Here is a 16,612-nt window from a genome sequence, read left to right as displayed (position 1 = left end):
TCAGATGGTGACCATCAGATTGTGAACCTAAGCCTGCTCTAGATCTAGGTCCCACTGAGGCATGTGTCTCTGCGCTGTGACAGGTATTCAAGGCTGCTGATTTCCAGCTCTTTACTGGATGCCGTGTCCTCTTGTCTGGAGGTGAGGACCTGGATGGAGCTGAGGTATTAGCTGGCTGAGGGTGTCAGCACTTGGCAGAGCTTCCCTGTGAACCAAAGTAGAGATAATTAGTGCATGGCAGCAGAGTCAAAAGCAGGAGGGAGAGCACTTACTTTTGCATTGAGAGAGGGATGATGTGGTGTAGGATTCTCACGAGAGTGTTCACCACTGACCTCACCGTCACCACAGGCATGGTCAACGTCCTCACCAGTCAGCACGATGGCACATTCCTCAAAGTGAGTGAAGGGCCTAATGTAGGCCTCTCCACCACTGGTCTGGGACCTCTCCCTGCTGGTGTGAGCAGGCTTCTCCTGCATGGAAACAGATGGAGAGAGTGTGAGCAGGACACATGGCACTGCATGGAAAGTTTGTGTAGTGAGCGGAACTATGGACAGGATGAGAAGGTGAGCTCCAGAGGATATGAGCCTGATGGAGATGTGAGGGTGTGTGTGAGAGTTAGTGGTGTTGTCCCTTGAACTGTGAGAACCCTGTGGATGTGTGATGGGTTTGTTAGTTGAGAGTGATGAGAAGAGTGAATTATCTTGGCGGAACAGATGAGACCACTCATCCTGTAGTTGCACTGGGTAGCTGTCCACTTTTGCAGGGCGTTGGCATTGACCACAGCTGCCACCACTTTCCAAGCCGGATTGGTGATGTTGCTGCCCATCCAGTGGCCATAGCAGGGGCAGAGGCCTCCGTGACGTTCAAAAGGCACTCGAGGGATGCATCACTGAAGCTGGGGGGGCTGCAGACTTTTTGCCTTGCGGGGCCATTCTGTCTTCTATGCAGCAGTCCTGGGCTGGAAGCTATGAGAGGTATGCACGCAGCTACACTTTAAATGTGATGCCTGACGTGATGAAGCAGTGAGGTAATGGTGTGGTGGGTGAATGAGAGCCCACCTGTCATGGAAGTGGCGTGTTTCCTGGCAATGCATAATTAATGTGGTGGGTTTAGGACAATACGGTGTGAGAAGCCACCTTTGCGGTTAGGGTGCAAATCTGGGATGATTCTGTCCTACACTTTTAAAAATTTAAAGATTGTTATTACTTGTCCCCAGGCAAGTTCTCCCAATTTGTTATGATCCCGAACGAGATGCCTCAAATTGTTATGCTTGCGGGTGAGGAGAATGAGCTGGCTCCCCTTCTTTATTTAACCCCCTTGTTTGGTCACAATAAAGTTAATTTATAAAGGAACCCTTCCCTCATGTTTACACATTCCCAGTCCAAATGTATTAATGTATTAGAAGGAACCAATTTAACCAGGATTCTTGAGTCAAAGAAAGAGTAATTTTTATTAGTTACTAAAAACCCAAGAAAAAAAATAATAAAAGCACAATATACATACACACAGATTAGAAATGAGAAGTTGAGTCCAAAAATAAAAGGTAAAAAAATATACAAGTCAGTCTTTGTCTTGTCCATGAGGAGTAGTTGGCGAAACATTTCAGCTGTTAAGTTGGGTGATTCCGGTAGAGCTGACTTTGCCAGTTTAGCAGTTGGTTTGGAGACACTTGGCTCTGCAAGTTAGCTAAAGGAGCTGTGCTATTTCTTGACAGTGGCTTTGCTAACTTGTGACTTGTCTCTAGCAACAGAAAAATACTTTTTTTTTACCTGCAAGCTACAGGGATGCCTAGTTGATGTTCTTCAGCTGTGACTTTCACAGCACTCACTAGAACACACAGATCAGGTTTGCAGCTGGCTTTTGAACCCCTTTTTCTTGTGTATTCCTGGAAGGAAAAAACAAACATATCTTTCACCTAGAATCTGCTTTCTTTCAATTCAGATCATGTCCACATTCTGAGATGTAACTCAACAGGAGATGATTTCTGCTGAGGTGTGGTAATCTGTCTCCATTGCCTCCTCAGCCACAGGAGATTAAAGTTCAGTCGTTTGCATTCCATCTCTCCCTTTCAAGTGTCTCTGTTTGAAGTAGGCCTTGACACCTTTTCAGGTGCGACATTCCATTCTCTTTGGGCTAGTCGATCAAGTGTAATCCACACTGGAATATAAAGTGGTTACTTTATATTTTCTGCCTTTTTTTTCCTTTAAAAAGTTCAATACGTCCGTAAGTCAAACATGGGCAAGGAAACCTCCTGCTGATTATCATGTACCACCCCCTCCCTCCCCACTCTCAGCTGATGAATCAGTGCTCACCCATATTGAACACCACTTGGAGGAAGCACTAAGGGTGGTAAGGCCCCAGAATGGGAGACAGCAATGTCTATTACCAAGAGTGGCTCGGTAGCACCACTACTGACCGAGATGGCTAAGTCCTAAAGGACATAGATGCTGGACTGGGTCTGTGGCAGGTGGTGAGGGAACCAACAAGAGGGAAAAACATATTTGACCTCATCCTCACCAACCTGTCTGCCGCAAATGCATCTGTCCATGACCGTGTCAGTAAGAATAACCATTGCACAGTCCTTGTGGAGACAAAGTCCCGACTTCACATTGAGGATACCCTCCATTGTGTTGTGTAGCCCTACCACTGTGCAAAATGGAATAGATTTTGAAAAGATCTAGCAACTCAAGGCTGGGCATCCATGAGGTGCTGTGTGTCATCAACAGCAGCAGAATTGTACTCGAACACAATCTGTAACCTCATAGCCTGGCATATCCTCCACTCTACCATTACCATCAAGCCAGGAGATCAACCCTAGTTCAATAAATACTGCAGGAGGGCATGCCAGGAGCAGCACCAGGCATACCTAAAAATGAGATGTCAACCTGGTGAAACTGTAAAACAGGGCTACTTGCGTGCCAAACAGCATAAGCAGCAAGTGATAGATAGAGTTAAGTGATCCCACAATCAACGGATCAGATCTAAGCTCTGCAGTCCTGCCACATCCAGTCGTGAATGGTGCTGAACAATTAAACAACTCACTGGAGGAGGAGGCTCCGCAAATATCCCCATCCTCAATGATGGAGGGGCCCAGCACATCAGTGCAAAAGATAAGCCTGAAGCATTTGCTACAATCTTCAGCCAGAGGTGCCGAGTGGATCATTCATCTCGGCCTCCTCCGAAGGTCTCCAGCATCACAGATGTCAGTCTTCAACCAATTTGATTCACTACTCGTGATATCAAGAAACAGCTGAAGGCACTGGATACTGCAAAGTCTATGGGCCCTGACAATATTCCGACAATAGTACTGAAGACTTGTGCTCCAGAACTTGCTGCACCCCTAGCCAGTACAGCTACAACAGTGCATGTACCCAGCTATGTGGTAAACTGCCCAAGTGTGTCCTGTGCACAAAATACAGGACAAATCCTATCCAGCCAATTATTGCATCATCAGTCTACTCTCACCCATCAGTAAAGTAATGGAAGGGGTCATCAACAGTGCTATCAAACAGTACTTGCTTAGCAATAACCTGCTTATTGATGCCCAGTTTGGGTTCTGCCAGGGTCACTCAGCTCCTGACCTCATTACAGCCCTGGTTCAAACAGGGACAAAAGAGTTGAATCCCGAGGTGAGCTGAGAGTGACTGCCCTTGACATCAAGGCAGCATTTGACCGAGTATGGTATCAAGGAGCCCTAGCAAAACTGGAGTCAATGGGAATCAGGGGGAAAACTCTCCACTGGTTGGAGTCATACCCAGCACAAAGGAAGATGGTTGTGGTTTTTGGAGGTCAGTCACCTCAGCTCCAGGACATCACTGCAGGAATTCCTCAGGGTCGTGTCCTCGGCCCAACCATCTTCAGCTGCTTCATGAATAACTGTCCTTCCAGCATAAGGTCAGAAGTGGGGATGTTCGCTGATGATTCCACAATGTTCAGCACCATTCGTGATTCTGTAGATACTGAAGCAGTCCACATTCAAATGCAGCAAGACCTGGACAATATCCAGGCTTGGGCTCGCAAGTGGCAAGTAATGTTCATGCCACACAAGTGTCAGGCAATGACCATCTCCAACAAGATAAAGCCTAATCATCATATCTTGATGTTCAATAGTGTTACCACCACTGAATCCCCCACTATCAGCATCCTGGGAGTTACCATTGACCAGAAACTGAGTTGGGTTAGCCATATAAATACCACGGCTACAAGAGCAGGTAAGAGGCTAGGAATCCTGCGATAAGTAACTTTCCTCCTGACTCCCCGAAGCCTGTCCACCATCAACAAGGCACAAGTCAGGAATGTGGTGGAATACTCCCCACTTGCCTGGATGAGTGCAGCTCCCACAGCACTCCACCACCCTCCCATGCAGCGCATTCCAAACCATCACCACCCTCTGGGTAAAAAGGTTTTTTCTCACATCCCCCCTAAAAAGTCACATAATTGGGAACTTTAGAGGAAAAGATTCCTCAGATACAGCATCGCTTCAGATTTAGATAAAAATTCAGAAGTAGAGCAGACTAACACGCTGCTTTATTTGGTAGGCCCCATTGTGGGTAATACTATTGCAAGACAGAGAATCAATGAATCATCTGCTAAGTTTGAAGTACTAGAATCACTCAATGTTTATTTTAATCTTAGAAGCAATAAATCACTCAAAAGAGCTAAATTTAACAACCAGCTCTAGCAGCCAGGAGAACCTGCTGATTCATTCATCAATGATCTGTTAAGGATGACAGAAGGTTGCTAATATGGAGGCTTACAATCTAAATTCATCAAAGACAGAATAGTGGTAGGAGTAGCGAATGATGCACCCTCTAACTTCATGCAAGCAAAGATCTAACCCTGCAAAAGACAATGCAGATAGTTAGGAAGTCAGAACTCCATGAGCAGCATAGAACCATTTTAAGAGGAGATGATAAACCATGGTGCAGAGGCCAACCCATAGTTCAGCTAGTGAAGCAACAAAGGCACATGGACACTCCAGGCCAAAGAAAGCAATAGCCAAAGTGGCCAGCAGAGTGACCATGCCAACGCTGTGGAGCAAAGCACCCCCACAGGCAGGGTCAATGTCCTGCAATTTCAGCCCAATGTTTACAGTGGAGCAGGATTAGACACTACAGCAAACTGTGCAAGACAAAAACACTGTAATGCACAGAAGGCCCAAAGATAATACATGGGAAGGATACTGCAAGCCTGGAAGATACACAACCATGCTTCTTGGGTGAGGTCAAAGATCTTGGTCTCTCCTTTTGGAATGCATACATTTCAGTCAATGGTCATTTAACAAATTTTAAATTAGACACAGGAGCTAACATCACAGTCCTGTAAACATATGAACAAAAGAAATAGGAGCAGGAGTAGGCCATTCGGCCCCTTAAGTCTGCCCCACCATTCAACAAGATCATGGCTGACCTGCCCCAGGCCTCAATTTCTCTTTCGTGCCAGCTCCTCATAGCCCTGAATTCCCTGATATTTCAAAAATCTATCTACCTCCTCTTTAAATATTTTCAATGATCTATCCTCCACAACTCTCTGGGGTAGAGAATTCCAGATTGACTACCCTCTGAGAGAGAGGGGACAAAGAACCACGGCTAAAGGACCTCTGGCTTCGAACAACAGACTATGGGCTTTGGGCCCAGAGCAATGCGACTCCCAGTCATAGGCATGATTCTGGAATCACTAAGGTATGGTGGTAAACAAGTCTTCGAGCTGATGTACGTCATCTGTAAATAGCCTTTCTCCCTCTTGAGCAGAGATGCGTGTATAGCTCTGGACCTCCTCAAGTCGGCAGAAGATGTCAAGGCAACTACTGTCATTAATCATACAGAACTGCATGTTCCTGATTACGCAAACAACGAAAAAGAGTATCCTGACTGAGAGTTCAGCTGTGAACTGTCTTCTCTCTTTGCAGAGCAGGTTCATCCTTATTCCAGGTGCTAAAACACCTTCAATTGTCAGACTAGCCAACCGCCCAGGAGGCATGCACGCCGCCTCCAGTGGAGGATATAAAAGAGGATGACCAGCAGAACGATGAGCCTCAACCTCCAGCTCCGACGATGGTGCAGCAGGTCAATACTGCAACCACTGGACATAGGCTGCAACTCCCAGCCGGCATGCCAAAGCCACAAGAGATACTGGAACCTGATAGCATCCATCCATTGCTGATAACAAAGCGCAGAGGGGAGTGTACCACCAAAACTTCATTCTAGTCACAGGAATGCTCATCCTCCACCAGGAGAACATCGCCATGACCCAGACGACAATGGAAGAAGTGCAAAAAATGACAAGTAGGCAAGCACAATGTTCATCCACCCTACATGAAGCAAGTTAGGGTAGCAACCACCAACCAGTGCAACAGCCGAAACAACCAGTGCGGTTTAACACGAAAGAATGGAAGAAAAAGATGAAAACAAACACGATTGCCAGAAGAACCTCCAAACCTACAGAAAGAACAAGCAGCAACAGAGCCTACCACTCCTGCAACAGTAGTACGAACGAGATATGGTAGGGTTGTAAGACGTCCAGGCAGCCTGAATTCAAGGACTTGAAGAGGTGAGATGGGGTATTGATAGTGTAGTAATGACAATGCAAATGTATGAAATAATAACAATGTAAGATATAGGGTAAACCATAATCACTTAAAATGCATTGGATGAAGTCTTAGGAGAGGTGCAATATAAGGGTCTGGCACATATAGAGTTTATGCCTGACTGAGTACAGGCCCACCCACATAGTGATGTAAGAGGGCACACGACCCATACCCAGGATCAGTCTAGGGTTGGACAGAGCAGTGTGTGCCAGCGAGCATGGAGACAGCTCCTAGCTTGTACCCTTTACTATAAATTTGTAAATAGTCTAAGAGTCAGTAAAGACTTACAGTTAGCCTACATATGACTACAAAGACTTCTTCAGACCTACCAAACTGTGACCAACACCTTACAACATATATCAACCTGACTTGGAAATAAAAATGTTGTTCCTTCACTGTAGCTAGGTCAAAATCCTAAAACCTCACTCCTAACAGCACTGTGGGTGTTCCTACACCACATGGACTGCAGTAGTTCAAGAAGGTGGATCACCACCACCTTTTCAAGGGCAATTAGGGATGGGCGACAAATGCTGGTCTGGCCAGAGAGGCCTACATCCTGTGAAAGAATAGAAAAATCTCTACACAATGGAGAACATTGTCACTGAAGAAGCTATCAGCATCATTCCAGCCTTTCCTGTCATGGAGAGCTGGAAAAGCCAACCCCCATAGTAGAGCTCAACCAGGCCATTGACCATCTTGCCAGTGGTAAAGCCCCAGGAAACGATGGCATTCCACTTGAAATTATCAAAACTGGCACTGCTGCCGCATCTCCATGAACATTTGTGTGGCTGTTGGAAGCAAAGATCTGTGCCTCAAGACATGTGTGATGCAAACATAGTCAAACATTGTCAAAAACAAAGGAGAATAACTATTGTCTGAAACAATTCCTGAGGTATCTCTTTGTTAAGTGTTGTGGGGAAGGACTTTGATTGCATTGTTCTGACCAGATTACAGACTCTGGATCACAGAGGCACCCTGAGTCTCAGTGCGGCTTCAGAGCTGGCAGATCAACAGTTGCTTTTCTCAATTTGGTAGCTACAGGAAAAGAGCTGCAAACACTGCAGGCCACTCTTTATTGCCTTCATAGACCACAACAAGACTTTTGATCTCGTTAGCAGAGACAAACTCTTTAAACTGCTGTGGAAAGTAGGCTGCCCACCTGGACTCTGAGGTTATTTCTTCTTTCCATAAGAGCATGCAGGGTTTCATCAACTACAATGGAGCAACAGTGGAGGCTTTCGAGATCAGCAGCAGAGTAAATCAGGGCTGCGTCCTGGCACCAACTCTCTTTGGCATATTCTTTGCCATGCTGCTATTGTATTGAGGGTGTTCACCTGCATATCAGAGCTGACAGCAAGCTGTTCAACTTGGCAAGACTGCATGTCAAGACCAAAGTACGTAAAGTTCTAATCTATGATTTGGTGTTTGTTTATGATATCGTGCTGACCTCCCATACCGAAGTTCACGTGCAGCAGCTTGTAGATTGGTTCTCCAAGGCCTGCAAGAGGTTCAGACTGATAATCAGTGTCAGGAAAGCAAAGGTTATGTGCTAGTACGTAGAGACTCCATCATCCATCAACATAGACAACCTCACTTTGGAGGTCATCAAGAACTGTGCACATCTTAGATCAGCAATTACCAGCAACCTGTCCCTTGATGCCGAAATTAGCACCAGGGTTGCTAAGGCTGCAGATGTCATGTCAAAGTTGGAAAGTCAAGTGTGGGCCGACAGCAAACTAACTGAAAATACAAAGCTTTGTGTGTACCAGGCTTTTATTCAGTACCCTACTTTGCAGTACTAAAACATAGACCAACTTTTGCAAGCCAAGAAAAACAGTTGAACTGCTTCCACCTCTGCCACCTCAGACAAATATTGGGCATTTCTTAACAAAGAACAAAAGCACACCAGCATGCAGGAATGCCCAGCACGTTTGACCTCTTGAGGCGACTCAAATGGTTGTGTCATGTATGCCGAATGGATGACGGCCACATCCCCAAAGACATGCTCTATGGTGAGTTTGCTGTCGGCACGAGACCAACAGGTTGTCCACATTTTCATTGGATGTGGTGATGAGCCCAAAAAGGAAAAGAAAGTAACTTACCGCAACTTGAATCGGAGATCCGGCCTTGGAGTTTGGGACCTACAGTTCCCAGTGGGCCCCGGCAGTCTCTGTGCATGCGCCAGCCATAGAATGGCCACGCCTGTGCAGTTGGCGCAGTTTTTTCGGTACCAGGTCGGTAAGCAGCATAGGCGCAGTTCATTTTTAAAAATATTTTTAGATGCAGACTGTTCCTGAGTGCCTGAGCAGGAAGGAAAGAAGAAGTAAGTGAAACAGCACAAAAAGGTCAGCTGATCATCTGCATTTCTACAGAGCAGCGCCAATCCACAGAAAGAGCCAGAGGAAGCAGGGCACTGGAGCAGCAGGGAGCAGGTCCCAAAACAAAGGAGAAAGTTCCAAGACCAGGGAGTGGGACAAAAAGAGGTCCCATGAAGACAGTCAAGTCAAGGAACAAAGACAGAAGTCAGAAACAGGTGCCATTCAGGGAAGTCACACTAAGGAGCAGAGGGAAAGACTCCAAATTAAAAAGGCAGAGCTACAGGGAGGAGACTTAAAGCAAGCAAACTTTAGGGAAGCCAGAAGACCCCAGGAGGCAGCCAAAGTTTGGTGATTCCTCACTGCGAGCCTTTGGGGCAGTGGTGTTCTGCTTGGCACAGATAAATATCTAAGAAAGCGCATGTGGAAGGTGAAGCTTGAATGCACATAGAGATCCAGGGGAAAGGAACATTGAAAAGAAAGCTTGAAACCCTGGAGATGGATCCTTGTTAGAGACATCTGAGTGAAAGCACAGTTTTGAAGAGAATTCCAAGGTGAGTTCTTTGAAGATGGAGATTGGAAGCCCTCATGAGAATGACAGGGTTTCAGTGAGACCAGTTGGTCTCCAGTTGCAAAGCCACATTGAAGGGCTGAATGACTTACTTCTTTTCCCATTTCTTGACTTCTTATATTCCATCAAATCATCCCTTCATGCTCTCACTCACATGGAGAACACCCTGGCTCCTCAAGTTGTTAGAACAGGCAGTTATATGTATTTTTGTCACTGTGAAGCTTCAATTTTAATTTCTGAATTTGGTGGGGGTAGTATCACTTCACTTGTGGTTAATACTAGCTTCAGTTACAGAAAAGAAAGGCCTAGCATTGTGCCCGAGCCTCCACTCTGTTCCATGTAATATTTCCCAATCCAAGGAGCAGGAAGGTAATTGTGCACAAGCTTTAGTCAATGTGGCTTTGCAACTGGATACCAAGTGGCACTTGAGAATAATTTAGGATGATTGCTCCACTCTTAATCTCTCTTATGAGGAGCACCTCAGGATTGCCACTAGCCTCCTTGGTTACAATTGTGATCAGACTACTATTTCAATCCATACTGCTAATGTGATAGCGAGTATACTGTTGGCCCATTAGGAGGTCAATAACAACAACAACTTGCATTTATATAGCCCTGTTAATGAGGTAAAACATCCCAAGATGCTTCACAGGAACAGTATCAAACAAAATTTCATTTTAAGCCACATGAGATAGTAGGCAAGCCACCAAAAGCTTGGTCAAGGAGATAGGTTTTAAGGGAGGAGAGAGTTAGGACTGGATTTTGACTACTGATGTGTGTAGCTCAAGTTGGGAAAATTGCTGACTCACCAGACTCACCTCAGTAAGAAGTACCCTGACATGTGCAATTTTCACTCCTGGGGATGGGTGCAGGATGAAGTTGGGCCACTGACCCTAAAAGCAGGGCGTAGATAGCTGCAGCGGTGGGCAAGTGCTGAGGCAGGCTGGTTAGAAGGCCTAGCTTAATTCTCTGGGACATTGTCCCAGTTGTTTTAGAAGATTTTAGGCCCATTAGCCCTCACCCCTTCACCCCTCCCCCCCCACACCCACTCCCCATGGTACTTCATAACCCCCATGTTAACTGCATACCAAGTCTTACCTCCAAACATTCCCCCATGCATACCAATACCCTGCATATCCTTTCCTTAGCAACTCACCCAGTAGCCACCATGGGCAGATCTCATGAGCCATGGAGATGAAAAAATAAACTTCTAACAATCTAATGCAGCTCTCACTCCTACATACATGATCATGAAAAAAATCTCCCATTCATAGAACCCATTGGAAGCTATTAAATCTTAAGTGGTTAAACTCTAATAAAAACAAACAAGCATCTATTTCACTAACCATATCAAAGATAGCTAATCTATAATAGCCTCTTTAAGCTGATAATTAAGCTCAGAAACCCCTACTGAGATAATTGTAGCTTTAGAAACTCAGCCAAGCATTCATAATGACATAATAATAATGGCCTTTGAGGAAATGGCAACAAAGAGCACTATTGAAAATGCACAGACAAGATGCTAATGTTTCTTTTTCTAACATACGTCTGTCAATCAAAGCAGTCCAGAAGAGAGATATTTTTTATCTCTCACTGACAACCTGTTTTTTAAGGTTTACAGAGTAGGGGGATTTAAAACACTTCAGACAATTGTAGTTATACAGTGCTTATCCACCCTTCAAGAGCATTTATGTCCAGTTCATCAATTTGTGACTCCCACACTACAGGTTAAGACCCTTGCAACAGACAAAATGGGGTCTGTTTCAACTCTCAACTAATTTTAAAAGAATCACAAGATTTGTGATTCATGCCTGTGTGAATCATACCCCCTTCCCCTCTTTCCCCTACTGAAAGTGGCTTTGGCTGAAAATGGGGCTGGGACTTAGAAACATGGAAAATAGGAGCAGGAGTAGGTCATTCAGCCCTTCAATATGCTCCGCCATTCAATATGATCATGGTTGATCCTCTAACTCAACACCATGCTCCTGCTGACTCCCCATACCCTTTGACGCTTTTACAGTCAAGAAATCTATCTTTCCTTAAATATAATCAATTCCATAGGTTCACCACCTTCTATAAAGAAGTTTCTCCTCACCTCAGGCCTAAATGGCTTACCTCGTATCCTGAGATTGTGACCTCTTGTCCTACAGCCCCCAGCCAGAGGAAGCATCATTCTTGCATCCAATCTGTCCATCCCTGTCAGATTTTTGTACATTTCAATAAGATTTCCTCTCATTCTTCTAAACTCCAGTGAATACAGGCCTAGTAGGCCCAATCTCTCCTCATTTGAAAATCCTACCATCCCAGGAATCAGCCCAGTGAACTTTCACTGCACTTCCACAATGGCAAGTACATTCTTTCTTAGGTAAGGAGACCAAAACTGCACACAATATTCCAAGTGTGGCCTCATCAATGCCCTGTACAGCTGCAGTAAGACATCCTTGCTCCTGTACTCAAGTCCTCTTGCAATGAAGACCAACATACCATTTGCCTTAACTGCTTGCTTGCTTTCAGTGCTTGGTGTACAAGGACACCCAGGTCCCTTTGTACATCAACATTTCCCAATTTATCACTATTTAAATAATACTCTGCCATTCTGTTTTTTTCTACTAAAGTGGATAACTTCATACTTATCCACGTTATACTGCATCTGCCATATATTTTCCCACTCACTCAACCTGTCTAAATCGCCTTGAAGCCTCCTAACACCTTCCTCACTGCTTACATTCTCACCCAGTTTCATATCATCAGCAATCTTGTAAATATTACATTTGGTTCCCTCAACAAATCATTGATATATATTGCGAATAGATGGGGCCCAAACACTGACCCCTGCGTTACACCACTAGTCAATGCCTGCCATTCCAAAAAAAAAACATTTATTTCTGCTCTCTGCTTCCTGTCTGATAACCAATTCTCAATCCATGCCAATAGATACTCCCACCCCCATGCGCTTTAATTTTACACACTAATTTCTTATGTGACACTTTATCAAAAGCTTTCAGAAAATCCAAATACATCACATTCACTTGTTTTCCCTTATCTACTCTTGATATTTTCTAACTGTCGGTTATCAAATCTTTTATAACAGACTCTAGCATTTTCCCTACTATTGATGTTAGGCTAACCAGTCTGTAATTCCCTGTTTTTACCCCTCCCTCCCTTTTTAAGTAGTCGGGTTACATTTGCCACCCTCCAATCTGCCAATCCATAGAATATTGGAAGATGACAACCAATGCATCCACTATTTCCATGGCCTCCTCCTTTATTGCCCATGGGTGTAGATTATCAGGCCCTGGGGAAATATTGGCTTTTAGCCTCATTAATTTTCTCCAGCACTATTTTTTTTAGTAATACTAATTTCCTTCAATTCCCCCTTGTCACTAGATCCTTGGTTCCCTAGCATTTCTGGGAAGTTAATGGGTATTCCTCCATGAAGACAGAACTAAATCAGTTGTTTAATTGCTCTGTCATTTCCTTGTTCTCTATTATAAATTCTCCAGTTTCAGATTGTAAGGGACCAACATTTGTCTTCACTAATCTTTTTCCTTTTACTTACTTATAGAAGCTTTTATAGCCCGTTTTTATGTTCCTTGCAAGTTTACACATACTCTTTTTTTCCCCTCTTAATCAACTTTCTGGTCCTCCTTTGCTGAATTCTAAACTGCTCTCAATCCTCTGGCTTACTAGTTTTTCTAGCAACTTTATGTGTCTCCTCTTTTGATCTAATACTATCCTTAATTTATTTTGTTAGCCATAGTTGAGCTGCTTTTCCTGTTGTGTTTTTGTGCCAGAAAGGAGCGTATAACTGCTGCAAAGCATACTTTTGTTCTTAAACAATAGCCATTGCCTATCCATTCTATCCCCAATCTATTTTAGCCAAATCATGCCTCATGCCTTGGCAGTTTCCATTGTTTAGATATAGGAGCCTAGTTTCAGATCGGACTACTTAACTTTCCATCCTAATGAAGAATATTCTATCATGTTATGATCACTGTTCCCTAAAGGACCCCGCACAACAAGATTATTAATTAACCCCTTCTCATTGCACAATACCAAATCTAGGATAGCCTGCTCCCTAGTCTGTTCCTCGACATACTGGCCTAAAAAAGATGCCGGACATACTCCAGGAATTCATCCACCACGGTATTATTGTTAATTTAGTTTGTCCAGTCTATATGTGGATTAAAGTCACCCATGATTACTGTCCCCACCCCAGGAGCCGGGGAATGGACCACTGACCGTGATTGGTCCCCGACCACGATTTCACGCTGGCTGGCTAATTAACGGCCAGCCAATATTAAGTGCATGCTGAAATATGCAGCACTGCTGGGGTTGGGGCGGGAGGAGAGCGGGCGCTGGTGTAAGTGCAGGCACTGGCGAGCACTGAATGAAAGCTCCCTGAAGGCACAGGGCTGCCTCAGGGATATGAAGACCTTAAAACCAATAAATAAAGTTTTCAAAATCCGGAACAACATGTCCGCATATCACAATCAGTCACCTGAACATTCTGCCCATACATTTTTATTTTTTAAAATTTAATAATGGAAACCTTATCCCACCCTTGAGTGAAGTTTCAGGAATCCGCCTGGCTGATTTGCCCATCCTCCAACCATAAGGTTGGATGAACCACATAAAATCGGAGACAATTACAACTTTAATTGCACTAATTGGCCTCTTAGTTGTTGGTAGGCACGCTTCGGACTTTTGCACATGCCCGCTGACTGAAAAATCGCACAAGTGCGGGATGACATCGGGGGCCTCATCTGACATTATCTCGTGTGATTTCAGGTCCGATCGGGCCAGGCGCGCGCCCGCATGCTGACCTTAAAAGTCTGCCCCTTGTTACATGCCTCTCTAGTTTCCTGTTTCATACCATCCCCATACTATATATGGAGACTCATAGAAAACACCCACTAATGTTTTCCACCTCTTGTTGCTTCTGAGCTCCACTTAGACTGATTCTATATCTAGATTTTCTGAGCCAATATCCTGTCCCATTATTGCATTGATTTCATCCTTAACTAATAACGCTATGCCATCTTTTTGTCTGTCTTTCCTAAATATTGAGTATCCTTGGATATCCAGTTCCCAGCTTTGGTCACCCTGCAGCCATGTCTCCATAATCGCAATCATATTGTACCCATTTGCATCTATTTGCGCTGTTAATTTGTCTACCTTATTGCGAATGCGCCATGCATTCAGATACAGTGCTTTTAGACTTGTCTTTTTAACATACTTACATATTGTTTTTAGTACTATGACCCTACTTTTGCTAGCCCTTGTTTCCCTGCCTTCCACTTTTGCTTTCCACTTTTCTATCTTTCATTCATATCTTTGTTTCCATCTCTTGACTCTCCCCACTCAGGTTCCCATCCCCCTGCCAGTCTAGTTTAATCCCTCCCCCGCAGTACTAGCGAATACCCCTGCAAGGATATTGGTCCCGCTCCTGCTTGGGTGCACCCGTCCAGTTTATACAGGTCCCATTTTCCCCAAAATCAGTCCCAATGCCTCAGGAATCTAAATCCCTCCCTCCTACACCATCTCTCCAGCCACACATTCTTGTTGATTCTCCTATTCCTGACCTTGCTAACATGCGGCATTGGGAGTAATCCTGAGATTACCACCTTTGAGGTCCTGCTTTTTAACTTATTCTCTAGCTCCTATATTCTGCTTTAAGGACCTCATCCCTCATTTTACCTATGTCATTGGTACTGATATGAACGACACTCTTTGGCTGTTCACCTTCCCACTTCAGAATGTCCTGCAGCCGCTCTGTGACATCCTTGACCCTGGCACCAGGGAGGCAACTTACCATCCTGGAGTCACGTCTGTGGCCGCAGAAACTATTTTCTCTTTCGCTTACGATAGATTCACCTAACACTATTGCTCTCCCACTTATTTTTCTCCCCGCACCCCATGCAGCTGAGCCACTTGTGGTGCCATGGGCTTGGTTCTTGCTGCATTTCCCTGAGAAACCATCTCTGCCAGCAGTATCCAAAATGGAAAATCTGTTAGAGAGGGAGATGGACCCAAAGGGACTCCTGCACTACCTGCCTAGTGCTTTTACTCTGCCTGGCGGTCATCTAGTCCCTTTCCGCCTGTGCACTCCTTACCTACAGTATAACTACCTCACTGTACATGCTATCCACAAAGATCTCAGCCTTGTGGATGCTCCACAGTGATTCCAGCCATAGCTTCAGCTCCAAAAGGTGGATTTCGAGCAACTACAAGGAGACACCTCCTGTATGCGTGCTCGCTCTGAGACACTGGAAGTGTTCCTGACTTCCCACATTGCATAGGAGGAGCATTCCACTTGGCTGAGCTAGCCTGCCATGACTTAGCCTTAAATGACTCCCTTTACTTTTACTTCCTCTAGTTTAAAGAGTATTAAGGACAGCAGAAATACTCACCAGGTCCTACTAACCAAGGCTGCTGCTCTTCTTACTGAGTAAAGGTAGAAAATGAAAGGGTCCCTCCTTCCCTCTTCACTGAACTCCCTCTCTCACTGCAACTGAAGGACTCTAATGCAGCCCAAAGCAGCACTTTCAGCAACTCTAAGCCCTACTGGCCTCTTTTAAAGCTCCAAGACTCTGTGAAAATCTGATCAGTAGAAAGGCAGAGCAACTTAGGAATGGAATTCCAGAACTTAAAGCCTATAGGCAGCTGAAGGTATAACCACCAGTGATGGAGCAATGAATTTCAAGGATAGGCAAAAGGCCAGAATTGGAGCATTGCAGAAATCTCAGATAGTTGTAGGGCTGGAGCAATGAGAAAGTTACTCTATTAAAGTTTTACTATTGATAAAACTGCCTTAAAGAATGACCTATAAGAACAGCTACCACTTGAAGTTCAGTGCCATATTTCCACAACTCTGTCAGCTGAGGGAAGCTACTTCCCTACATGTTGGCGCTGTCTTGACATTCACATGCCAAAGATCTGTGGTTTGGTCCATTACTTTGTTTAATACATACAAAGTGTTCTTTCCCTTGATTTTATTGGTACGAAATGGAATTTGCCACTGAGTAGACTCCACTGCTATGAAATTCATCCATAATGAGAAACACAGGGGTATAATGCATAAACACATGTTAAATTATAAGGAATCAGTTGATATTGTACTCAAAGACAATGTTTATT

This window comes from Carcharodon carcharias, chromosome 5, assembly GCF_017639515.1.
Source record: "Carcharodon carcharias isolate sCarCar2 chromosome 5, sCarCar2.pri, whole genome shotgun sequence".
NCBI classification, from domain to species: domain Eukaryota; kingdom Metazoa; phylum Chordata; class Chondrichthyes; order Lamniformes; family Lamnidae; genus Carcharodon; species Carcharodon carcharias.
This window is presented reverse-complemented; position numbering follows the sequence as displayed.